The following is a 26,315-nucleotide window of genomic DNA, read 5'->3' as shown; positions in this document are numbered from 1 at the left end:
ACCAGCCAGTTCAAGTACATTGAACTTCACTGGCATCGTGAAGAACGGCCACACGTTGACATTTATATGCTTTTTATCGTGAACGGGGCCCACTGTACTCCGCTCTACTGGGTGACCTAAAACTCCATGGCCACAATACTTTTTCTAAAGATAATCCCGCGTACCGCTATTCTTTCAATCTTTCGTTTCATTTTCAAGATTCAAGAATTTGTCTAATCGTTATAATTAAAAATTACTCCCGTGGCCACTATTCCTCGTATCGTTTATTTTAGTTCCTATTTAAGAATTTCCCTAATCATGGTAATTAGAAATAATTCCTTAGGCCACGTTATTCTTTGTACTTTTTATTACGACTGCTATTTAAACATTTTTCCAATGACAACCAACCAATAACGTTTCCAATAGTTTCTAAAAATAATTAGAGACAATTTCCTGATCCATCGTTTTCTTTGCTTTGTATGTCGATTTGTTTGAAAAATTTCAATTTGATTGTCCTCCTAATCGGAATAATTAAAAAAAAAACATAATCTAAATCAATATTTTTTCCATTTTTCATTCGGATCTCCGTCTCGATTCCTTTGTAAGGAACTGAAACATTGCTCGGTTTCTCATTGCAGTTTCACGGACAATTTATAGTTGGATTAAAATAAACCGAAAGCCGGGAAAAAGATTAGTTTGACGTTTGATGGGTGTATAAGGCCGATGATACTCTCCTCGCAAGGCTTAGATTTACTGCGATCCACTTTTATGCTCCATCTTGCTCAGTCAGACGCTTTCCTCTCGGTTATTCACCTCGAGATCTGTCCAGAACGACCCTGTTTCTCGTCTTTGCGTACAGATTAATTTTGCTTCCTTTACGAAACAGCGAATAAACCGACAACTTGACGCTAAGGGTGGACGAGACGATTCGAGAAACCCGATGAAGAAGCGAGATGTTGTACTTTGAAGGATGTACAAGTTCCTTTTTCCTCGAGAAACTTGTCTTCTTCCACGGAAGAACAGGAATTCCAATTGTGAGCATATTGTCGAACATCGAATTCCAATTTAACATCACAGACAAAATCAATTAATCGGAGATTTATTTGTCAAAAAAATGAAAAAAAAAAGAAGAAAAGAAAAGAAAAGAAAAGAAAGGACTCCTAACGAGGATAAGAGCACCCTTTTCTAGATAACTATTTATCTAACATACCGGAAAAAGAGAAAAATACTGGTTTTGATTAAAAAAAAAAAAACTTGTAATTTATCATAGAAAAAAGGGTCAAAGTTATCGGGAAATTGCACAATTATTACTACTAATTACAGCAGATATTATTAGAAGACATAAGGAAGGCTATCGAGTTTAAGAAGCAAAGATGACATCATTTTTTGATAAAAATCCCTGGCACGATTAAACGTTAGTTTTAGGAAGCAGTTGTTTACGTGTTTTCGAGCTACGATAAATGATTAACACGCTGCTAGAGCAAACAACACGTAAGAGACGTAAATCGTCTTCTCTTACACGAAGCAACAAATGTAAAAGCAACTGTTTAATTCTCCCACCGAAAACTCTTAAGTCGTCTTCTATTAAATAAAATAAATAAATAAAACTGCGATATTTTATCATGAATTTACTTTATATATAACGATTGTCCTAAGTTGTAAGATTTTTGAGCGCTAGTGTACATTGAAAATAACCGGCCGCAGGCGTTTGTTTCTACAGAAATGCTCTTTCAATTTGGTATAATAAGATTGCTCGTAAAATCTCTTTTTTTTTTTTTTTTTTCTTTTACTTTCGTAGCTCGTGCCACAGCGTGCGGATAATCGTTTCGTAACTACCGTGTAACGCCATAAATTGCTGGTGATAAACGACGTTGCGACGGTTACTTAATTGCCTTTTGTAGCCTCTCAGTTTGTGACCCTTCGACGCGCGACCATTTTCATATGCCAACGAAAACTGGCCCCGGATTAACGTGGAATCCGGTTACCTGGGGAACTTTTGTCGGGAAAATAGATCGTTCCGGCGCAGTGCGGCGGAAAAAAGTTGAAATGATCATCGCTCGATTTTGATCTTATTATTCGATGATACTATCGGTGTGTAAGCGTTAGAAATGTAAGCGACAATTCGCCAAAAAATCGACAAACTTTTCATTCAATTAACAAAAATCGAGAAACTTATTTATATTAATCGGATCATATAAAAATGTACACGAAGTTAAACGAACAAAAGAAGCAACGACGAATGCACAGTTTTAAATTAAATTTTTAAATCGGTCGGTTGACCGGGCCTGCTAAGGTTTGTGTTAAACGTTACCGTGTGTGGTTAGACAAAGAAATAAATATTCGAGATATTTCGACCGAGCCAAGTGGCAGACGAATCACCAACAAAGATTCGATATCGCGTCGGATCGCCTGGTGTCAAGTTTCAGTCAGAAAACTGCACGTCGTAGGCTACTTTTTTGTTTACCTTTGTCCCGAATCCTCGTTCAAACGGCGCAACGTGGAACGTGAAATCTAAACGTGAAATCTAAACGTGAAATCTAAACGCGAAAACGTGGCCTGCAAACGCGCGAACCTATTCCGTGAACGTGCGAACGTGGCCAACGAATTTTGATTTTTGTCCCGAATCCTCGTTCAAATGCCGGACTGTGCGGCATGCAACGTGGCTATTAAGGCGGATCCGCAATGCGCGACGTGTAATCCACGATTGCGGCACGATTTACGTTCGACGTTTGACAAAGGGATTGATCACAGACGAGGCGTGCTATTGATCATAGACGAGGCGTGGAATTGTCGAATTCCACCGTTGACTGTGTCGGACGATTTAACCAGCGAAGGGACTGACATGGAAATAATTCGACAGTAGCGGGTATTACCTCGTGAAAACCAGCGATTTCTACAGCGCTACATATTACCTCGCTTTCCACAAGTATCGGTACGCTCGCCACAGAATTCTTTACGACTATATTACGTGCATTATGCAAAGCTTTTTAAAACTCCGTCGGTAAAGGACATTCAAATACACGCTAGAGTTTATAATATGGAACGGTTGAATTTAAAAAAATGCACATTTTTTCTTCCATTTTGAGCACGCAATTTGAAAGAGACGTGACTTCTCTTCGACTTATTTTAACTCCATATCATAAAACAAACATACTTTACGTATATTTCTATATATTTCTATAATTATATATATAATTATTTATATTAATAATATACACATGTACATCGAAATATTGCATCCTGAAAATCTTCAACAGGTTTGGCAATAAGTGGTGAAGCAAAAGCGTCAGCCTATATTTAGACTACCTCCTCTAAGAAGCGATAACCAGCTACTACATTCCAGTGGTTTGGCTGGCAAATCAAACCATGTCCTACATTGTTCCAGTCGTTTTTGATACTCTGAAAGTGGTAGACTACAACGCCAATGGATTCAAGCAAAAAACAAAAGACGAATAAAACAATAGCAACCGCGCACGTTTCAGCCAGTGCTGGACATTGAGCCGTCTACGCGATTCCAGTAACAGACGTTGGAACGACGTTGTATTCTCGATGGTGATATGTAAGCAAACACTGGAACAAAAGGTTGATTTTCGGACTGGAACGACAGCACGCTACTGCAATGAAAACACTGTTTACGTTATTTTAGTTTCGATCCAGTGCTGGACCGGACTCGCTGGATTGAAATGGTATCTAGCGGGCCAATGTAAACGCAGCTTTAAGTTGCGACTACGGCGACGATCTACCACGTAGCTGTGGCGTTCTCGTGAGTCAGAGCAACGTGGTAGGCATACAGAAACGTCGGCCACTCGAGACGAGTCTCTCGTTTCTATTGCTTTTCGTCAATGAACCGACGTTTCCCCCTTTCTTCACCACCCACTCGCTATTTTTATCGTCTCACCCCGACGCCACACGTTGCGTCGCCATCTTCTTTCACTTTGATTATTATTTCAACGCGATATATTTCGATGCAGTCGACCGTAGACGATGATAAACGATCATTGAGAAATTCTGTCTAATTGAGAAATTTATAAATATTCCGGTTCCAATTCTTTTGAAATATCACGTTGTTGGGTTTGCTTATTTTCGATATATCTCGACCGTAGACACGATGACGATACTCGTCGTAACACGAGACATTGCTATCTCTTTGTGACGAACTTAGTATAATATCTTGACAAATTGAAGGCAAACATTTGTCTTCACAATGAGATTCTGGAAGACTCAGTTACTTATCCACGGATTGTGTATCCTCTCTATACTCGTATCAAATTTATATAAATATTACCATATAATGGCAAAGAAATGTCGATTGAAGTAAAAATTGCGGATATACGAAAAGACAGATAATTCAAAGCGAATGGACAAACCTATTATTGTATTGGGTTGGCAACTAAGTGATTGCGGATTTTGTCATTAGGTGATATTGATAAAATGCGCAATCACTTAGTTGCCAACCCAATATAAAGAAGAAATATTATATAAAGGATAATTCAAAATTTTGCAAATCCACCACTGCGAATCTATAACATTATTATGAAAACTCGAAAATTGATCATCCTGACCACTCTGGTACTATGATTCGTCAGAGATAAAAATTACGTTCATACAATTACCAAAAAGGAAGCGTATGAGATATGAAGTCATAAAAAATGAAATTAAACGAAAGGAAGAATCGCACGATACCATCTGACATTCTTGTGCAGATAATAATGAAAAATGTTTCAAGGAAAGCTGTTTAAAGCGATCACACTTATATAATCTTTTATCTATTTTATCTGTTCATTAAATTTTCATACGTTTATATTTTTAATTATGAGTTAAATATAATAATATTTAAGTATTATCTATTTCTAAGAAATTTGAATGGAATAAATAGTGTAACTTTCGAAGATATTATGTAAGTTTTTTTCTTGGTAATCTAGGAACTGAATAAAGATAGTAGAACGTTTTGTACTGTTGAATTGCAAGTCGATTAAAAGGCGGCGTTTACTGTCGGCGATATAATTCGCAGTATAAACGTTAAACGCTTCCAGCTGCCACTTTCGCTCGTTACTTTCATAAATCACGTTTTAGATGACGTTGCGGTTTCTATTTGCTTGGAATCGATCCAATTGAGTAACTCAAACAGGGATAACAAACTTAATTGTTATTACAATCTTTCTAATAATACAACCACGTGAAATATCGAAATCGAAAGGTTCTACTTTAAGACATACTCTTATTTTATTAAAATACCTTTTTCCCAAGATAACGAATAAAAAATAAACTAACTAATGTTCTAAGTCCTTTTCTCAATCATAAAAAAACCTACTGAATTGTCATTGCAATTTCTTTAACTTTATCCTATATATAAAATACTCTTCTATATTTTAATAAATAATAAAAAAAAGCAATAAAATAGTTGTCAACTTTTCGTTCACAAACTTGGAATTGAATTTGAATCTGATATCGTTTCAAATGGCTACACAGATAGATCATAATTCCTTTTCATATGTATTATATCTTTCCAAATTTGTTTTTTAATCCAGCATCGTCATACAGATTTTATTTTCCCGAACAAGCTGTTTACTTTTCTTTATCGAACAGTTTTCGTTCGGCAGTAGCCAATCTTCACTATGCAGCTTCTTCTTTGATGTTCGGTCCTTTTCCATGAGTCATTCGCATTCCAGCGCATTCTTCTTTCGCGGTCGTCCCGCACATTCCATCATCCGCGGATTTATTAATCTCTGTCAAAGAACCGCGGCGGAAACTCGTCGAATTTACCTTGAACCCAACGTTACACCTATCATTTAATACCTTCTTCTTCTTCTTCTTCTTCTTCTTCTTCTTCTTCTTCTTCATAGATTCTAAGAAATCATTGGCTCCTGAGTATAATTTATCACAAATATTTCATCGAACGTATGTATTCGGGTAAATATTCGTTAATATAATGGTAATATTTGTATTAACATTGGAACGATATTAAGCTTCAATTTGACGAAATTCTGAGTTGCGTACACTTTACAGTTTATCAAATTGTAGTTTATCGTAGCTGAATTTCCGTATTCACGAGATTGCAATTTTATTCGGATAAGTTTCAAAGTTGAGCAAAGTTCTCATAGATATTTGCAGACAGACGAATTTTAACCTGTTATGCAAGAGAAATCGATGATTAATCAGAACTATGTCACGAAGAACGTGTACTAATTTAGCCAGGACATGTTCATAATTGATTCGTATTGAAATTCATAATTTAATCTTCAATAAAATTCCTGCGCAACTGGAGCCCTTTTCTGTCTTAAGATCCTGCGCCTCAAAGAGTTAACAGGCAGTTAAATGGCAAGTCCAGTTTCAAGCGTGATTTATGGTTCCTAAAATTGACTTGTAAGATTGCACAATAATGTAAAGGAAACTTCATTCCACACAAGCAACTTGGGAAGCTTCATTTGTTTTATGTATAAATAGTATAAAGCTTCATTTATTCGCATAAATGTCCATGACATAAAAGTGATACAAATATTGGGTTGGCAACTAAGTGGTTGCCGGTTTTGTCAATACCACCTAATAACAAAATCTGCAATCATTTAGTTGCCAACTAAAAATTGGCTTGTCAGATTGCACAATAATATAAAGGAGACTTCATTTCACACAAGCAACTTGGGAAGCTTCATTTGTTTTATGTATAAATAGTATAAAGGTTCATTTATGCTCATAGCATAAAAGTGATACAAAAATTGGATTGGCAACTAAGTGGTTGCCGGTTTTGTCAATACCACCTAATGACAAAATCTGCAATCATTTAGTTAGCCAACTAAAAATTGGCTTGTAAGATTGCACAATAATATAAAGGAAACTTCATTCCACATAAGCAACTTGGGAAGCTTCATTTGTTTTATGTATAAATAGTATAAAGGTTCATTTATGCTCATAGCATAAAAGTGATACAAAAATTGGGTTGGCAACTAAGTGGTTGCGGGTTTTGTCAATACCACCTAATGAGAAAATTCGCAATTAATTAGTTGCCAACACAATATGACGAATACTTCCGAATCGTCAAAACTCCCAGGTATTCTTTGTTCTAACGATTGGATCTCGTCTAAAGACACAACATTTTTCCGTCATGGAATTCGTCTGCTAGATGGTTTTAAGTTACAGAATTGAATTGGACAATCTTTTTCAAATAGATTATTTAAAAAAATTTTTTTCAAGAATTTTTCGAAATAAGCTATGGTATTTTTTTTAAATAGACTATATATGAGTATCACTGCAAAGATTATTATTATTTTTGAGGTTATTATTATAAATGAATATTATAGTTGGATAAATAGGCAACAGCTAGATAAATGATTAAATAGCCAGATTTCTGGTGTGTGTAAATAAATGTATCGGATAAACAAACAGATTTATAGTGTAGAGTGGACGGTAAATCGAGAAAACAATTGCAAATACGAGTCCCTTTTCGTGGCCAGAAGGCTGAAAAATAAACTGTTATTTATTTTATTTAATTTTAGCTTCACAGGCCGGAAATGGACTTGTTTTTACAATATTTTTTTAAATTCACGTACACTGAACTCTTATTACTATTATTGTAAATTAATATCGAACAGCATCGGATGGATATGAAGGATAAAGAAAAACAAAAATTATTCAAACTCTCTGAAACATCCTGACCGACTGTAAGAGCCGACTAAAAGCGGACAGTTTTGACGCGGTCACGTTGCATTATCCTGCGGAATGCACGGCTTCCGGGTGCATCTCCGGGAACAGATAAGGGGTTACAAAAGGCAGGCCTGGAATTCCGGAGCAAAGGAGTCCCACGTTGGTTTAAACGTGATCCTCGCGCGGTTCTCTACGTGACGCGAATACGATCTCTCTCCTCCTTTTCTCTGCCCTCCATCGTCCTCGCGACTTTTCTGTCTTTTCCAGCATTCCCTGCACCCTGAACAGAGAGCCTGATCGTGTTCTACGTGACCGGAGGACCCGCGCAGCCATTAGCTTCTGTGTGCACCTTCGAACTCGAAGGCACGTGAATTTTGGACGTTGGCCAATGGGATAAGGATAATTCTTTTTGTTTGGTGAAAAGAAAAAAAAGAAAGGAAAAATAATGGGAATGAGGTGTTTGAAGGGGGAGGATCCCAAAAGGTTGGAGAATATTCGTGGAAGATAATAACAGGTTCGCCTAAATAATAATAGGTTTATGCAGGCTGGGAAATTGCTTAAGAGATTCTTTGAATACTTTTTGAGAATATTTGCTCGCTTTTTAATCCTCGAACGATATCTTGCACTTTTAACCCTCGACGTAATAAGGAGCAAAGGAAATCGCAACGCAAATATGAACGCAAAACGTTCAGATTAAAAAATCGAAGTAGGAGACTTTGGGATTAAATTCGAAGTACTTAGAAAAGTAAAAAGAAAAACTGTATTACTTAAAAAAAAAAAAATAAAGGGTTCTATAGATATTTATACGCAATAATTTGCAACCCCTTGCGAGGTACAAAGTGTCTAAGGAAGTTAACAAATCTGTATTGGTTATATATATAAAAAAAAAAAAAAAAAAAAATGTAAGAGATTCTGTAGGTACTTGTCTCTTGCTTTAAAAAGCAAAAGATTAGAAGAAAGGATTGAATGCTAATAGATTTTGCGGATATATATGGTATCAGATATTATTTAAAAAGAATTGTTAACGTTAGCAAATCTGAATAGTAGTATCACCATTGCTAATAGATTTGAGGAATTGTGTTAGAATTATTAATACATTTCAATAACAGCACTGCTGAATACTAACAAATTTATGGAATCTATTAGGTTGTCCCAAAAGTTTCTTTCACCTTATAAGGAAACAATAAATGCACAACATTTTTTTCTTTTACATTATTTGGCTGAATTATGTATAATTCATTTTTCCCAATAGAACAAGGTTCGATCCCAAACAAATAGAACAAAAGAAACTTTTGAGACAACCTGATATATATAGTATCAGACCATGGATGCTTATACACAAGCCTTTAGGGGTTGCAAACTAAAATATACAAGTAACAATTATAGCGCATATTCCAAAAATGTTATTAATTCTCATTATAAATTTATCTAAAAATCATGAAATAAAATTGCTTTACAATCATGCTGATGGAAGTACACGAGATAGGACAACTCTAGATTGATTCATTTCTTCTACACATAGTTACCTCTATCTCTATTTGTACCGAGTAAAAAGAAACAAATTGTTCTTTCCTTTACAATCTACATAATTACACATAAAAATAAGTCTTTTGTAAATACATTAATCCTTTTAAAAATGAATCACAGAGATACGATGATACTACAGTCCACGATATTTTTATCAGATTTGTATGCATGTTAATGTTCTACTCTCCCATTCTTGCGTAATCGAGTACATCTAGGATCGATAAAGGAAATTGCACGCAAACGCTATCGGAACACTGTGTTTGAACGACGATAACCCGATTCCCATTGCCGCTTGGAAGATCAAATAATCGATCGACCGTGCGATAAGTGTTATCTTCTGTGAAGATAATCGTCGTGAAATTGTGACTCCTATGCGTTTTATCTAGGGCTATTTACGTTTAAACCGAACGTTTTCTCTATTCTTATCTGAAAATTATTAAAGAATGGAAATATATGTTTGCAATGAGAAAGACATTACAAGGACATGTAAAGCTCTCGAATTTATTATTTTTTCTTTCTAACACAATTATTGTTTTAAATTTGGTTTTTCCATTACTGTGTATTTTTAGGTCTCGTTCAAACAATTTCTCTGAATTCTTGTTAAAACAAATAATCTTTCTTTTATTTTCAAAATGAAATATATTAATTATTAATTTATTAATTTATTAATAAATTAATTTATTAATAAATTATTAATAAAATATTAGACTTTTGTTCAGATAATTTCAACTTGTAAGAAGAAGGAAAAAATGATGGACTGATGTATTGATAAATTAGAATAAAATTCCCCTAAACAGGCTTCTTCAACTAATTTACCCGTTGTTCTAATTAGCTTGATATTTTATATTGCGCAATTATTTAAAGAAGCGCGTATAATCTTGAACGTTAGTAATTTCATAAACCGGAAATAGATATGTCGCTGACAGACTTCCCACGAGACAACCATTAGTGAGTGTTCCATGAATCACTTTATCTCATAACAGAACTCCAAACGGGTACAAAGTTCCATTCGTCGGGTTGAAATAACAATTTCTATTAATATTTTCATGAAAACGCTATCTTTACCATCGTTTAGATTATCAGTGTCAATAACCGGACTATCATCGCTCTTAGAAATATTTTTAAATATCGATTATATCGGTTAACTCGAGTAATTTCGAAGATTATACACTTTAAACTTCCTCTTTAATGTAACGTACGAAAAAAATTCTTAAAAATCACATTCTAATATCGACGAGTTTATTGAAATCTTATTTTGCTACTATAATTGAACAATAATAATTTTTAAATACGTGCCGAATATTATAATTATAATTATGCTCTAGACATAAACGTGAATGATCGGTTCGATTCAATAAATTATTTATTACGTTTATCCAATAAATTATTCTGTAAAAGAAAGATGTTTCCGAGTGTTGGTATCGGTTTGTGCAACAGCTTGGATCAATTTAAAATTGCCGCGCAATTTCCACATTACGGTATAACCCTACTGCAGCCCTCAAGCTTCTACGTTTTTCAAGCTTGTTCTCGTTTTGACAAATAAAAAGAATTTTTGGTTTTAAAAAAATTTAATACAAAATTTAATCGACGAATCATACACGCCAATAATAATATTGTTTCGTATTTTCTTCAGATTCAAGATATTTGTTAACGTTACGAGAAGTACGACACGTTGACACGTGGGTTGCCTTGTACATACTTTGTCCTGGAATTCTCAAAAGATTGAAAGCAATATACTCCGCCATAACATTTAACTTCTGCATATTATAGTCGCACACTTTTCCTCTGACAATATCATTTAAATGAATCGCATAGTCGAGCACTTTCTTAGTCTATGGAATTCATATATATTTGAAAAATTGCAACTGAAATTTGTCTTATTCTAAAAAGCTTAGTAACTTGTTATTCCTACGGTAATTTTGTATTGGCAGTTTACCGTGTCATTATATGGATACTTTCTCACTCACCAAAATAGTCTTGGAATAAAATCAGGCACGAAGTGGCACAGTCGATGGCATCCTAATCGAAGCCCTCGTAATGGCTCAGGAAGTAATTGATTCCAGCGGCAAGAAGAAACACGCGTGCACGCGCATGCGTGTCACTGCGACTGATCGTCGTTTCAAGGAAAAGAATCACGCACTGTTCGCCGAAGAACGATATCGATCACGAGTTAAACGATTCACTGTTTCGTCCAGGAGAAACTGATGCAACAAGCAATAAAAGACACAATGATCCTTTCTTCGAATCCTTTTCTCAAGTTATAGAATAATATTTTCACAAACACCAATGAATACTTTGAAATATAAAGTTGCGGTTAGGAATCAGGTGCGCAGATCGTGTGAATAGAGCACAAACGAGCAGGTACTGCGCAGCCTTCGCTGCTCGAGCAACAGGTAGACACTGTGGAGAGAGGCGAAGATGGGAATGAAACGAGTGTGCCACTCGGATAGACGGATCCGAATGCCGACGACGAGCGGGACTCGAGCGACGTAAAGGAACACTCACAATGCGGTGACGAATGGTTCTGTGTTGTTTAGATCGCAGATAACGCTATTTGGATGGCATTAAGGAATTTAGTCCTTTGTCATCCAAAGAGGGTGTGTACTGTTTGTTTGTAAATTATCAGCTTGAAACGTTCTTGTATAATTAATTGAAGCTTGTTTTTGCAGATGATGGTGTTGGGATTTATGCATTTCTTATAGCGTTATTTGTGGCGCATCGTTCGATTATAACCTATGAGTTTCCTGCAGTTTTCTATGATTCGTAGAAGTTTATTTTTGCAGATGAGATTTATGAATTGGAATAGCGTTCAGAGATTCAATCGTGTCATCCAGAGAAAGCTCCAGCGCATATCATTTGATTTTGAACTGTGAGCTTGAAACATTTTCACATAACTAATAGTAGTTTATTTTCGCAGGTGATGGCGTCCAGATGTATGAGTCTTTCGTAACATTATTATTCAAATTCATCGAAACGAAACTACATGCGTGAAGAAAACGAAACCTTCCACGAGAATTGTTCCATGAAAAAGCCCATATGCATTTACAAAACGATTATGTGGAAGGGGAGTGGAAGTTATCTACCCAGTCTCACCGCCATAAGTACACTGTAATGCAGCCTCTCTTATCGGCCTTATTAATCATTCAACGAGTGTAACATGGTTGCATGAAATAGAAAGAACGTATCGCGCAATTGTACGTAACGAGAAGGTTAACAAATTGTACGGCTAAGGATGTCATCTATCAGATCGACTCGTGTTACGATTATCACACAATCTGTCTCGAGACTCGTGTCCAATGTTCTTTACGTCTCTTTCAGCAATAACGTAACTCGCATACATCATCGTAGGTACCGTTTCAAAGTGAATTATTGAATATATATATATGTAAATTTTCTCTCGACGTGAAATTCCTTTATTTACGATATATAGAATTTAATCTGTATTTTACATTTTTTCTAAAAGCGAATTCTTCTGTTTTGCAGGGTATTCCTTTGACAAGGAAAATTCAAATGAGGTTATGAACTAAGCCTGAAAAGGATTTTGAATGTATAGAAATTAACCTATAGCGAATGATAGATACTTTGTAATTTAAAGACACTCAATTTTCAGAGAAAAATTTACAAAGAATATGCTTATAACTCTCCAGACTAAGAAATCAATTTTTCAATGTGAACAAATATTATTAGAATAACAAACATCCTAAATTAAAATAAAAACAGAAAAATGTGCGACGAATAATTTGCGAAATAAAAGTCTACAAGTACAGCGCGTTCTCATAATAGACAGAAATTACAAAATTCAAGATTCCGTATCTGTTAAACAAATCAGAAACTAGTAAAATTAAACTCGCCTTAATTTCACGTTTAATCCATCATATTTTATTTTGAAAAAGATGCCTAATACCAAAGCCAATTTACTATGAAATCTTTTGCTATTCGAACATTTGCAACAGCAAAAGTTTTAGAATAGAAAAATTTAGATACCTTTTATTTCTTATGTAGTTTCATCAACGGCGTCATGCAAGCAGAGTATAATAATCGTTCCCCAGATTTCACGAGGATTTCATAATCGCGATAAAAAGTAGATTTATTCGTACAGGTAGTAGAAACATAGCAGGTCAGCCAGAGATTCAATTAAAGAGCTCACATACGTGACTGATTTTGTAGGATTTACTTTCCATTGAACTCGAGCATCTCAAAATCTAGCGCGGAATTATCTCAGAGTTAATCGAAAGAAACTTCATCAGACTGTTCGTCTGTCTCAGGCAGACGGTTGCCCAAAGCTAGCTTTATTAGAATTTAGATTATAAGATGGATGTGAAATTCTGTTCATTATCATGTTCGTTCATCGTCTTCAAATTGCAGACTCGCACTACTTTAATTTATCTATCAGATATGTTTCGGTGAATTAAAGATTCGACACAGAGAATGAGGAAAATGTGGCAAAACAGTGGACGATTTGCACAAGATCCTTCAGCTGACTCCTACACACGAGGTGCTGGCTCTTCTATGAGGAACTCTGGTTGAATTTTCATTAGAATTCATCAAACCACCTTCAGACTTCATTATACTGTAATAGTAGTGGGGCTGCATAATAACAGACTCACTGTACAGACCTTATTTGCATACATTAAAAAGGAAGATACGGTGTATGGGATGCATCTTCACACTTTAGAATGCTAGACATATTGCAGGCAACGCACCATTGTTAGAACATTATACTTCTTCATACATAGTAATGAGTAAATATAAGATAGTATTGCAGAATATGTTTTCACATGCTGTAATAATATTTATGTTATACGTAAATACAAGGCGCAATGTATTAAATTAGTCAATATACTAAGGAGAACATTGTTTTGTATGTTATCACATTTATCAGATTTCCAAACATTAATATGCTACGATAAATAATATAGACTATATGCATGTTAATATTTCTGTACTATGTGTCATATATTACACAATAACAGAGATAACATAGAAAAGATATTTTTACATACTATGTAAGTATAATGGAAATAGTATTATAAATATCGTATTCTTATCTCACTCCTTTTAATAAATACACATCTAATAGAATACTTCGTATATTATTATAATAAACATCGATATCATTTCTATATATATCACGATGTATCGTGATACTGGATGCGCTATAAATTGTGTATTACCTTCATATCTCGTGTATATCAGCAAATATAATCGTGATATTCCCTCATAACCCGCAATACTAGATAATATGCGCTATACAAACACAGTTCTCCATGTATCATTCAGGAGATATCTCCATATGTTACAATACTACATTTATAATGCATAAAACATATTGGACGCCTTAATCGACCCAATCACAACCATACGTACATCTATTTCCATACTGCATCAATAAATATACTAGTCACAAAAATACTACTGATATAAATATTCCATAATGTATAATGACAATTTTCCATAATAGATCTCCATCGATTATCGCATAAGAATACTGAACAACTAAATTTCTTATCGACCATGCCAATATTGTTACGTTTTGTACATTTGTGCAATATCTGCATTGTAATATACAAATTTGTTGCAGAACACCTCCTCGTTCCAATCATATTTCACTATTCGTAAAAATCTAATTTATAAATATTTATAAATGTGCCCATATATAAAAAGAAAAAAAAAAGAAAATTTCAGAATTAAGGTACATAATGTATAAAGTGCATATCCGTCACCCTAATTGCATCTATGCTAAGGAAAAGAAAGATAAAACTCGAGCGTGAATACACACAACGCGTAGAGTACGTATTCGCCACCCTAACTGCAGGCACACTAAGAAAAAAAAAAAAAAACGAGAATTCCTGCATTACCAGGGAGTGATTCGATCAATCGAAAGTGCAGGCGAGAAAAACAGCTGGTCCCAGGGTCACTGGGTTCGTCCGTTGTGAATGGACCCGTACTCGACGCAAAGAACTGGTGGTGGGGGTTCAATCATCGCAATGAATTACAACGAGCCAGTCACCGAGAGTGACTCACTACGCTGCTCTAGCCGCTGCAGCTCGATAAAAGTCTTTTTCTTTGCCCTGCTCGTGCCGGAGGAATTCGAGAGAGCCCCGGGGAGCAGAAAGAGAGGCGCTCAAGGAACGCCAACAGAAGCGGCCGCTTATGAATCATCTGTGTACGCGGGCAAAATGCTTCGGCGAGGGGACACACAGTACAGTCGGAGAACAAGAGGACTTTCGTTCGTCGCGACTGCCAACCTAACGGGATTTCTAGTGCTCTTAATGGCTCCCTGCTAACTCTTTGTTCCTGCGGTTGTATAACTGAATTTCGAGATGGAAATGGGAAATTAGTACCAATTGAGGATTTTCGCTTTCGGTAAAGACAATTTCTTATTTTACTTGTTTAACAAGCTGTGCTATAGTAGTCGTAAAGCGTGCGTAATAATTGCGCTGTTATAGCACAGTAGTTGTTTAATTGTTTCTCTGCGAAGCTCATTTTTATTTTCTATAAATAAGTTTCATAAAATAATTGTTTCTATCACGTGGAGACTTTACAGCATCTGTTTAGTTTGGAAAACTTGAAATTACATTTAGAATCGAATTAGATTTGTAAGAAAATATTTGGTTAAAACTTTTACAGGAAGAAGGCTATCGGCAGAGTCGAAACATTGGTTATTGGTTATGCGACAATGATTCCCCCACCAGGAATGTTACCAGTAATGCCCACTCTTGGCAATTTACTACACGTGTCTTTCCAAACCCAATCACGAATTAAAGTTCTATCTTATTAAATCCAAACCTAACCTACAATTAAAATTCTCCTTTTTGTTTAGCCGTACCCATCGCTAAGTGGAAGTTACTCGATTTATTTACAATGTGTTTGCAACCTAATCTAGGACTAAGATTAATGTTCTATTCCACTCTTTCCGAATCGAACCTAAAATTAAAATTCCATACTAAATTCAAACCTTCTTTTTAGTTTAGTCACCACCGACTTGGATTTCCCCGATCTGGGTACAGAGTATTTTTCGGCACCGACTAAATCCAAACCTAACCTGAAGAACCTAAAATTAAGATCTTATTCTGCTGAAGCCAAACCTAGCCTAAAATTAGAATTCTAGTCTACCAAACGTAAATCTAACCTAAAATTAAAATTCTAGTCTACTAAAGCGAAACCTAACCTAGAACTGAAATTATAATTCCACTCTCGTCTCTTAACCTTTAGCTAGGTTATTATAAAACATTCTAGATCTACTTAAAAAAACATTCCATACCCCATGAAATTCGCAATTCTGACATAACATCGGACCTACGATACATATGTATACACCTAACCTTCAAAGAGTCAACCTAACCTCGCATCAGTGACCAATTTCTATGTATCAGGGCTACGAGACGTTCGTTTCGCGGCGCATCGCCAGAATTCATATCGGCGAGAGAACCGTGAAAAATCGGAGTCCACGTGAGCCAGCTCCTTAAGTATCTCTCGGTATCTTTTTTTATTTTTTCGAAGCGGTCGCTCTCTCGAGCCGCGCATACCGTGCCAATTATTCTCCGCACGGAAGTTCCACGGCCTGGCGTGAGAGATTGATGCGAGAGTCGATGCACTCGGCGCTTATGTTTTATTCATACCTTTCACCGGGTTCGATAAGAAAATTATATTTAAAGCCGAACGCGGCCGAGTAATGTCGCGGGAAAGGAGAAAATCAATCCGATCCTCGTCTTTCTCGAAAGTCATGCCTCTTTTCTATTTTATTTGGGATCGAAGCTGTGGTCTGGGTTTGGAACTTCGGTTTCTGTAATTGTGTTACTTTGATGGTACATGCGGAGCAAATTACGCAATTATAACTATGACGGATGGGAGACAGTTCAGAATATTTTATTTAAGTTACTATTGTTACTATTGTATAAATACACATGAATATTAAACTTGCTTTGGTCTACTGTACGTAGTATATTGTACAGTGGCATATTTAATGTAATATAATTATGTTAAATTAATTGGAATTGAATTAATACGAGTTAAGTCACGTTCACATAAATTAGGCCTACTACGGTCAGGTTAAATTGAGTCGAATAAATTAAATAGACGTGATCCGTTAAATGCATGATAATTTTCTAATTGAATTTCCCCTGCCTTCTTTCTCTAAACATTTTCAAATTCACAGATAGAAACTTTGCTCCATATTATAGTTGGCGTAGGACTTTCTCATCATGGAACGGTCGGATGATCGGCGCTCGTGAGAACACACGTAAGACGCGTCCTATGCAACCTATGCAATGTTCAACGAAGTAATTAGGTGATTGAACAAAAGACTGGCTGGTTATTACGTCTATGAAAGGCTTCTACGAATTGCTCTCGAAAGCACGTTCCATTAACCTAAGGCACAGTACATAGAAACATTTGATGAATCCACGGGAAATAGCGTCAAGTATTAGCATGTTTCAGAAGATGATAATATATTTTTCAACATATGATATCAAAGCTTGTAAATAATTTAAATATTACATATCAAAATGAAACATTTTCTTCTTCGTCCTATTCCGCATTGTTTCCAACTTTTACTATAACGTTACGTAATGTGTAGCTAACAAATTTAACTGTAAAAGAATGAAAAGTACGTTGTAGAAAGTTGTAAAAGTACAGCTCAATTTCTAGCTACTGTACAACTCAGGGAATTTTAATTCAAATTAATTCGACGCAGCCAGTGATCAAGATTTCCGATTAACTTCTTTCTTTTTACTATACGTGTGGATATTCTTCGTTCCTTCACAGTTTTTTTGATATCGTTCCCTTTATTTGTTCGATCGAAATACCCAGCATTTTTGAGAATCGAAGAGACTGTTCTGTTAAGCTATGTTCTGTTGAAACTATAAATTTGTACTACAAATTCCTAGTCAACCAATTCCTAGCCGATAATTCTCCTTTCGTTTATCCAACGCTTTCTGCTGTATTCCAAAAATCCTTGAAATCGATTGATCGATTGCATTCTCCTTTTTATCGAGGCAGGCGAAATTTGTAAAACTTGTGGAAATTCAGCGTATAAATTACGACCGTGGATGAAATTCACGTTCGAGGACGTAGAACCATAACGCGCAGTCGATAGTTAGCCTGTAAACAAGGGACTAGTTCTAGTGAATCATTTCGTCCAATTACGAAACGCATATGACTCGATTGCTGGTCGAACAGCGCCAACTATATGACGTCGATGCACTAAAATCCTCGCAGAACAGTCACGACGTCACAAATCAAAGACAAGGCACTGTCAAGGTTAGCGATCCTGCGATCAACGCTGGAACGCAGTGTGGTTAGGTACGCCTAACAACATCTTGCCATGTTAACACTATAATAATAACCAGCATAGTACTCGTAACGTTGGAAAATTTGTGAAATATGCGAAATATCAAATATATTGAATTGGCAACTAAGTGATTGCGGGTTTTATCATTAGGTGGTAATGACAAAACCCGCAATCACTTAGTTGCCAATTCAATATATAAAATACGCAAAGTATACTTGTAATACGTAGCGGGTGAAATAATTCTTTGCTGATAAGACACACTGACAAGACATTGATAAGACATTAGACAAGCAGTCTAATTATAATTTACTACGGTCTTGTCTATTCTAATGGTGCAATTTTAATCGCTATTACGCGTAGACATTGTTGCAGTCGTAAGGAATTAGTCATTGCTATAGCTTGTGACAATGCTTCGCAAGAAACTTTGTTGCTTTGTCAAATCAAGTTGTCTCGATTGACGAACAAATCTACGTTGTTTTTCAAATTATCGTTACGACGATTGTTCTTTCAATTTCTATGATCGCTGGAACGAGCAACAGAAACGTTTGTTCAGAACTTGTAACTTCAAATTCTACCACCAACTAGCGCCACATAGAAATCGGCGGATCAACGAAAACTAACTAGTCGGATTTCTCCCGTATACTTTTCATATTAGTATTATGTTGTTTCCTATCGTAAAAAGGATTAAACTATAATAAACAATCGTAACCAGATTGTTGAGAATTGTGGATCTTAATCGCCGAAATAAACGTATAGGAACACTTCGATTATACTTAGAATTGATATGAAAATAGTTTCAGATTTATTTAATATGTGATTGACAAGATATTCGTGGATATAAATTTGCATGCGTCTCAGCACACTCTCTCTCTTTGTCTCACCATCTTCCATACCACGGTACTCACCGAACAGTTGCATTTATCTGTTTCACGAGACGCTGTGCACGCACATACTTCCACACACTCATACTCATATATGTGTGTCACTACTACGCGGCTAATCTAGTCTAGCACACAAAATTACACATATCTCAATACAGATAAACCATAAGAGCAACTCCGTTAGGCGCATAATTTATTCGATAATCGAGTGGCCTCCTAAAGGTTCGACTTCACCTCTGATAGCAGTCAGATCGCTGAAAAATTGCCTGACATTACACGTTGTAACGCTCGCACGGTAGTTTTCACGCCGCCGCGAACCAACCAAGTATCTGGTGGTCGCGGATTTCCAATTATTTACGAGCATTATTCAGCGGCAGAATGGCCCGCGAAGCTGTAATTACGCGACGCGGAGGCGTGTTCCGCGCCTCGATTCCGCTGCGCGTCGAAAAAACCACCGAACAATCTCTATATTTATCAACGCTCTGGACACTGTTGCACGCTGGAGATCGTAGCCGACCCTCGACACTCGTCGAATCTTGAAAGCGGACGACGCGCGTGTGCTTTCGAAGGGCAGAGTGCAGATGAACGTATGGAATTAACACAGGCTTAACACACGACAGCGATAATACGTACGATGATACCGAACCTAGGTAACCACGAAGCTTTGTAACATTCAAATCTTCGCATCTCTGTTCGTCACAATCTTTAAAATACTAACTTCGGTTGGCAACTAAATGATTACGGATTTTATCGATACCACCTAATGACAAAATCCGCAATCACTTAGTTGCCAAGCCAATAAATACTCCTCGTGTCGTTGAATACGCCTGCACAGTTGGAAGATGACAAAATTTGAAGATTCAACATTTTATTTACATACTTATAGTTTATACCGTCTTACTGTTCGAATTAAACTCGTGTAATGGGAAATTTATCGCGATATCATCGAATGAAAATGAAGTTGTACGGTTCCCATGGAACGGGCGAAATTTCCATGCAACGAATTTAATGAACATCGACGGTCATTGGGCGCGCTCTGGCACGACGGCCTACTTCGGCCTGGCGCCAAGCGTAAAACGGGAAAAGAATCGTACGATTCTTAGCTGTGCAATGTGCGATCGACTCGATCAAACGATCGTCGAGCTCTGTTTCAGGTGAAACGTTCGACTCTGTTTCCTTATTGCCATATTTCCATTAACAGTTTCCTACGTTTCGATATGGAAATCTCGTTCCGACGTTGATCTTTGGTGATGGCAAATTTTTATTTTCATTCGTGGGAAATTCAAAGGTGCGAAAATCTGCGAAATATCCAACATAGGGTGTTTACTTTTTGTAATTTTAAATTTTAATGTTGAAAATGACAACGCGAGTTCGCGCTTGCTAACCATATGCAGATGCGCTAGTTACAATAAAAAGTAACTAGAAAATAGTTCTAGATATGATCGATAGGTTTAAGATATTCTTTTAGTTTTATCCCTAGCCCATGTAAGAAAGTGCAATAAAGGTTTTTCGGCTCAGAACGGTGTAATAGATTTATTCAAAGAATAAAATAATAGCTATTGTGATCCTAACCTCTAAATACAGAAATAACAACGTTTAATAATCTACAGAATAATTAAACTTGAATCATTTTTTCATCGTTGTATAATTATGTTACGAATTATATAAGCGTGCACATTAAGGATATTTTATAGAAATAAAAATTTCCATTTCTTCGGCTACGCCCATAAAGATATAACCGTATGGGAACTCGCAGCAGCTGAACCATCTTTCTATCGTCGTGTTTCTTCTTCCATCAAACTGCTCGATCACTGACTCGTCGCAAGCGTATAGTGTGGAAGGCAATCGGGTCGAATCGATGTTAGATAATCGCAGTTTTCCGATTCAGAGGCTTCAAAGTGGCAACCAAACCGGCAAAAGAAGGTCGCAGAAAATATATTTCGTGGCAATTATTAATTCTTACATCGATCGTAATTAATAGCAAACGCTGAACAGACGGCCATCAGAAAGGCGAAAAAATGTACAATGTGTTCGAATTTCTAAGGTTGCAATAAGATACACATATGAAATTTATTTTTCAACATATCGATATTTACGTAGAAATTGGATTTCCTTAACTAAAAAAGTAGTGTTATTTGAGAGGATTATTAGTCGACGAGAAGCAATTGGGAAGATTGTCGAGGTAAATCATGGAATTGCACGAAAGTAAGATACTGTGTGAGAAACTGAGTGTTTTTGCAGTAATTGGTAATTGACAGCTACGCGAGTAGATTTGTACAGATTGATTGGGACAGTTGTTGAACTAGTAGCTAGTAGGTTAGCTGCTAGAACGGAAACTTGCTAGCGGCGAAAGAACTCGCGCGGTTGGAAAGCATCGTTATAAAGTAAATCCGCTTTTCAGCGTATTTGTGCTGCGATGGTTTTTGCAGAGAATAGGATTTTTATACTTCTTAACTTTCGAATGGATAAAACTTTGGGTGTTTGTATAGTCAGATGAAAATAGAAGTCTACGAAACTTTGAATCTTCAGATTGTTGAGATTCGTAGAATTTCAGGAAAATGGATCTTCGAATTTTCAGATGCTCGAGATCTTCAGGATTCTCAAATTTCGGATCTTAACCTTAAGATTTCTGAAATTTTGCAACTTTACAACCTGATCTGAAATTTTCAGGTGTTACAAAAAAGAGTTTCAATTTCATAACCTGAACCCAGTTTTCAAATGTACAAATTTTCAAACCTTCGAGTCTTCAAACCTTGAAATGTATAAATTCTCAAACCTCCAAATCCTCGAATAATCAAACTTCTATAAACCTTCAAACATTAAAATCTTCAAGACTTCAAACCTTTATACCTTTATACATTCAGTTCTTGAAACCTTGAAATTTTGAAACGTACAAATTGTCAAACCTCCAAATCTTCGAATATTCAAACCTTTACAAACTTTCAAACCTTCAAATCTTGAAATGTACAAATTTTCAAATCTCCAAATCTTGGAACGCTCAAACATTTATAAACCTTCAAATATTAAAATCTTCGAGACTTGAAACCTTCAAACCTTCAAACCTTCAAACCTGTATACCTTTATACATGAATCCTTCAAGACTTGAAATTTTGAAATGTATAAATTGTCAAACCTCCGAGTCTTCGAACGTTCAAACCTTTACAAACCTTTACAAACCTTCAAACCTTTAAACCTCCGATACCATAAATCTTCAAACATCTAATAATTCCCAAATTCCCAACCTCTCAACCTCTCAAACCCGAAACATCTGCAAATTTTATAATTTCCACGCGTAACGGACCACTGCCCTGCTTCTCTCAATCCCAACCCGCCATCTACGTACAACAAACAATCTAATACATAGCCCTACCGCTACAAAATTTCTATGTAGCACGAACTTCGACAATAACGCTAGAATCTTTATCTTTCTAACCTGTTAGCCGAACCTGTCGAGGTTCGCACGAGCGTCTCCGGTGTACGGTACGCGGTGTAACGTGTCTACGTAGCGGTCACGTGCCGGGCCGGGTATCCTCTCCCAGAAAGCGGGCTATGCCTCGTGCCGCGGCACAGATCGACGCGGAAAAATGCGCGTGGAATAATGCGTGCAGCAGGACGGCGCCAGTACGCGTTGCCCCTCGCTCCTCTTCCTCCTTGAACGACGCCGCGCGTCTCGCACAGACGACTGTGAACGAAGAAGTGGGGACTAAGGCTCCAAAGGAAGGGTTAAGAGAGAGGCATGTATCATGAAAGAGCAATAGAGTTGCGGACGAAAGTATTCCAACACTTGTGATTTTTCTTCATCTTATAGTTTCAATGTTACTTTATCATAAATAAAAGATCGTTTTAATACATTTTTATGCAAATTTCATTTTTTTTTTCGACCATATAATTTATTCCGCTGTCCTCATCGGCTTTACGATGATCCGGAACTGATGTCACATGTCGATGAATATTATTAAAATATTGATAGTTTTTAAATACAGGTATCCGACGATAGTTAGGTATGACGCGGTAATTAGGTTCCGGAAAAATGTATTATACGAAATCGTATTATACGAAAGGAGGAACTGACGCGAAGATAGTATTGGGTTGGCAACTAAGTGGTTGCGGATTTTGTCATCAGGTGGTATGGACAAAATCCGCAATCACTTAGTTGCCAACCCAATAGTAGGCAGCAACAATAAGCAAAAGTACGTGGGTATTATTTGTTCGTAACAACTGAAGGAAATATTGTTGATTACGAGCAGTAAATTAGAAGACGTAATGGTTCTAAACAAACGATTAACGTCCTTCTCCCACTTTTTTATCTATGTATAAAGAAATTTATTTTCAGCATGTTGAATAATTTTTCCTATCGCATACTGCACACTCGTTTCTCGTAACAATCCAGCGAATACGTTTGTTAAAACAGTGAATAACTGAGGTACGAAACAATCGATTGAAGGTATCGTGTATCGATATTATTTATTTATGTTATTCATGAAAAATGTCGTCGACTTTTTATCCGTAAATCTCGCAGTTGCAGCTTCTCTGTGGCGAATAAATTGATACAACTCTATCGACTAAAAATAAATTAAAAATGTCGATAGTCAAAATTCCATACGCAAATCTGAGACAGCGTATCGCGCTTGCTCGATGAAGAAACATCGAACGACGCTGCTTGAGTATAAAAATTCCCATTACGTTCCCTTTTTTCGGCGGATTTCTCCAATTTCTCCAATTCTCGAACCACTCGTGGTAGAGCGCGAAATCGTATTGTACGAAGGTTTTCCCAATTGTCGAACCATAAGAATACTGTGTTATATGAGAGATATCTGTATTTGGTTTTATTATTCAATGTGATTTTTCTATCTTTTACGTACATCACAATTCATATGAAGAAAGTGGCTAAACAAAAGAAAATGAAAATGTCCAAAGAGATACAAACGCGAAGAGGAAGCGACGAGGACAGCAGGATGACAAAGGAAGAATCTCGGTAGAAAATTATTTTATGTTACTACAGCAAGCACTATGCTTTGAATATTTTACGTATCTTTTCGTATTACGCGCATTCTGTGCAAGCTTTCAGTTTCGAATTTCAGACTCGTAAGCAGACTGCGGATTTTTCTGCAGATTCATATTTTCAAGAATACGTGAAATTAAAGGGGCAGAAACCTCGGTAGAAAATTGTCTTACGTAGCAAATATTACATATATTTCTGCTCGGTCCTACAACTGGAAAAATGTAAATGTTAGAGCAGAGGAATTTTAAAATTTGCAATTTTCTGGAATCTCCTACAGTCATTTCGACGATATTACGAGGCTGACTTTAACACTATCCGCGAAAGCGGTACAACCTTCCACTTGTAGCGTCAGAAAACAGCCGAAGACGAGCCAGTGTCGTTGCGAAACTAAGATCAAGCAGCTAATTAACAATTTTCCCTCTTGATGCAAAACTTATGGAATTATAAATATACCATATTTACAATAAAGGTAGAAGCATCGTATAGACGTTCTACTCGATAAGAGCAAAGTTGAAATTGTTCGAGTTGTGCCATTATCAATGCCAAGTTACGTAGAAAGTACTGTGTACTGTGCACATTTTCTAAACTTTTTCATATTATGCACGTTCTGTGCGATTTTTCGCTTTCGAGTTTCTTGTAAATCCATAGAAATCTGCAATCTGATGATGGAGTATCTTGTTAGGTCTGGAGATTTATCTACTAAAAAATACCTGATGTAAGTTGTTATATAGCTACACTAAATCATTTTATATATTTTCACTGCATGTAAAAGAAAATAAAAAAAAGAAAAAATTCGGAATTGATACACCAAGAATTCTAGTAATTTTTCTACTAGCAATTTTCTACCATATTGGTAACAATCTGTTTCGTGCCATATATTACATTCGTTGCCCTCATTAAATGTAGATCCATTTTGTTAAATTACTGTGTCCTTTTTTTGCACTCCTTATTTTATGAACTTTCTCTTGCCCACCACCGTATGTTATTATGCACTAAATTATCTTGTAATTTATATCACATATATATAAATATATATATATATATATATCACATATATATGTGTGGCATGATTATTATTATTATTACTATAATTCGTATCTGGTGTTCAGAACGATTCGAGTGATTTCTCGTCGATTCGTTCGACAGCTACCGTACGGAGAGGATTCGATGAAAACAGCTCGTCGGCGTTTTTTCGAGGCCGACAACACCGCGGAGAATGATCAGAACGAGCAATCCCATGCGGAGGCGCCGCCACTCCGAGAAAAACGATCTGGCGAGCAGACATCCGAGACAACTTGCTTTCTTTTTCCTGCCCTTCCCTCTCCCGCCTTTCCAACAACCGCTGTCGTCCACCCTGTTTCACTCCGTCTCTCCACTTTTCATTTTTCACTCTTTTTCGTCTTGATCCGTTTGTCGCCTTTTTTGCTGCTTCCCCCCATTTTTCTCTGTTTTTCCCAGTTAACCCTTCCCGATTCTCATTTGCATTCTATTCTTCGGCTTTTTCATTCTGGTTAAGTAGCTTCTTCTATTTAGTCCTCGCGTCTTTCTATTTTCTCGATCTTCTGTGATAGGTGTAACGGCGTGTAAAGAAAAAGTTGAAATTGATACGCTTTGAATTTTAGTAATTGCTGTGCTAAACATTTTTTTATCGTATCCGTATAGTAGATGAGAAATTTAGGTTAAATTATACTTTACGGGTCGAAAAATTGTCGATCTTTTTATTCGTTCTTGGATCGTGGAATCTGTGAATTCAAACTTTAAGGCGCGCAATTCACCGGTACAGAGGTTACGATTGTGTGAAATTGAGCATTTTTCGGATATTTTACACGGTACTTTACGCCTGATTGCCTTTTATCCATCATTCGATTGATCCGCACGAATAAGCATTAAACTGAACTTTGCCGGAAATTAGTTTGACTAGCGTAATCGGAGGAAGAAGAATAGTTCAAACCGAATCCGGTATTCACGATTCAAAATCCCGCCACAAAATGGCCGT

General features: G+C 36.4%; 1 protein-coding gene and 4 long non-coding RNA genes across 11 annotated transcripts in view; 4 read left to right on the top strand and 1 right to left on the bottom strand.

Moving 5' to 3' along the window:
• The window catches only part of LOC126924813 (pleckstrin homology domain-containing family G member 3), a 93,719-nt gene that overhangs the window by 13,501 nt on the left and 53,903 nt on the right, over window positions 1–26,315 (bottom strand). The window contains exon 1 of one of the 7 annotated variants that reach the window (XM_050739696.1): window positions 11,112–11,247. The exons of the other annotated variants lie outside the window; for them this stretch is intronic. The gene's annotated coding sequence lies outside the window, so the exon portion shown is untranslated. Of the gene's footprint in view, window positions 1–11,111; window positions 11,248–26,315 lie in introns of those variants that run through there. 7 annotated transcript variants of the gene reach the window in all.
• Window positions 899–1,599, top strand: LOC126924825 (uncharacterized). Its single transcript, XR_007713718.1, has 2 exons — window positions 899–1,024; window positions 1,108–1,599. It is a non-coding gene; the product is annotated as an uncharacterized LOC126924825 (long non-coding RNA).
• On the top strand, window positions 2,367–4,409 carry LOC126924829 (uncharacterized). The gene is made up of 3 exons (XR_007713721.1): window positions 2,367–2,911; window positions 3,237–3,538; window positions 3,626–4,409. It is a non-coding gene; the product is annotated as an uncharacterized LOC126924829 (long non-coding RNA).
• Window positions 11,978–13,012, top strand: LOC126924823 (uncharacterized). The gene is made up of 2 exons (XR_007713716.1): window positions 11,978–12,492; window positions 12,628–13,012. It is a non-coding gene; the product is annotated as an uncharacterized LOC126924823 (long non-coding RNA).
• LOC126924824 (uncharacterized) lies at window positions 15,160–17,661 on the top strand. The gene is made up of 2 exons (XR_007713717.1): window positions 15,160–15,510; window positions 15,775–17,661. It is a non-coding gene; the product is annotated as an uncharacterized LOC126924824 (long non-coding RNA).

Source organism: Bombus affinis, chromosome 15 (genome assembly GCF_024516045.1).
Source record: "Bombus affinis isolate iyBomAffi1 chromosome 15, iyBomAffi1.2, whole genome shotgun sequence".
Lineage (NCBI taxonomy): Eukaryota > Metazoa > Arthropoda > Insecta > Hymenoptera > Apidae > Bombus > Bombus affinis.
The sequence above is the reverse complement of the archived record's forward strand: the minus strand, read 5'-3'. Positions and strand labels throughout refer to the sequence as shown.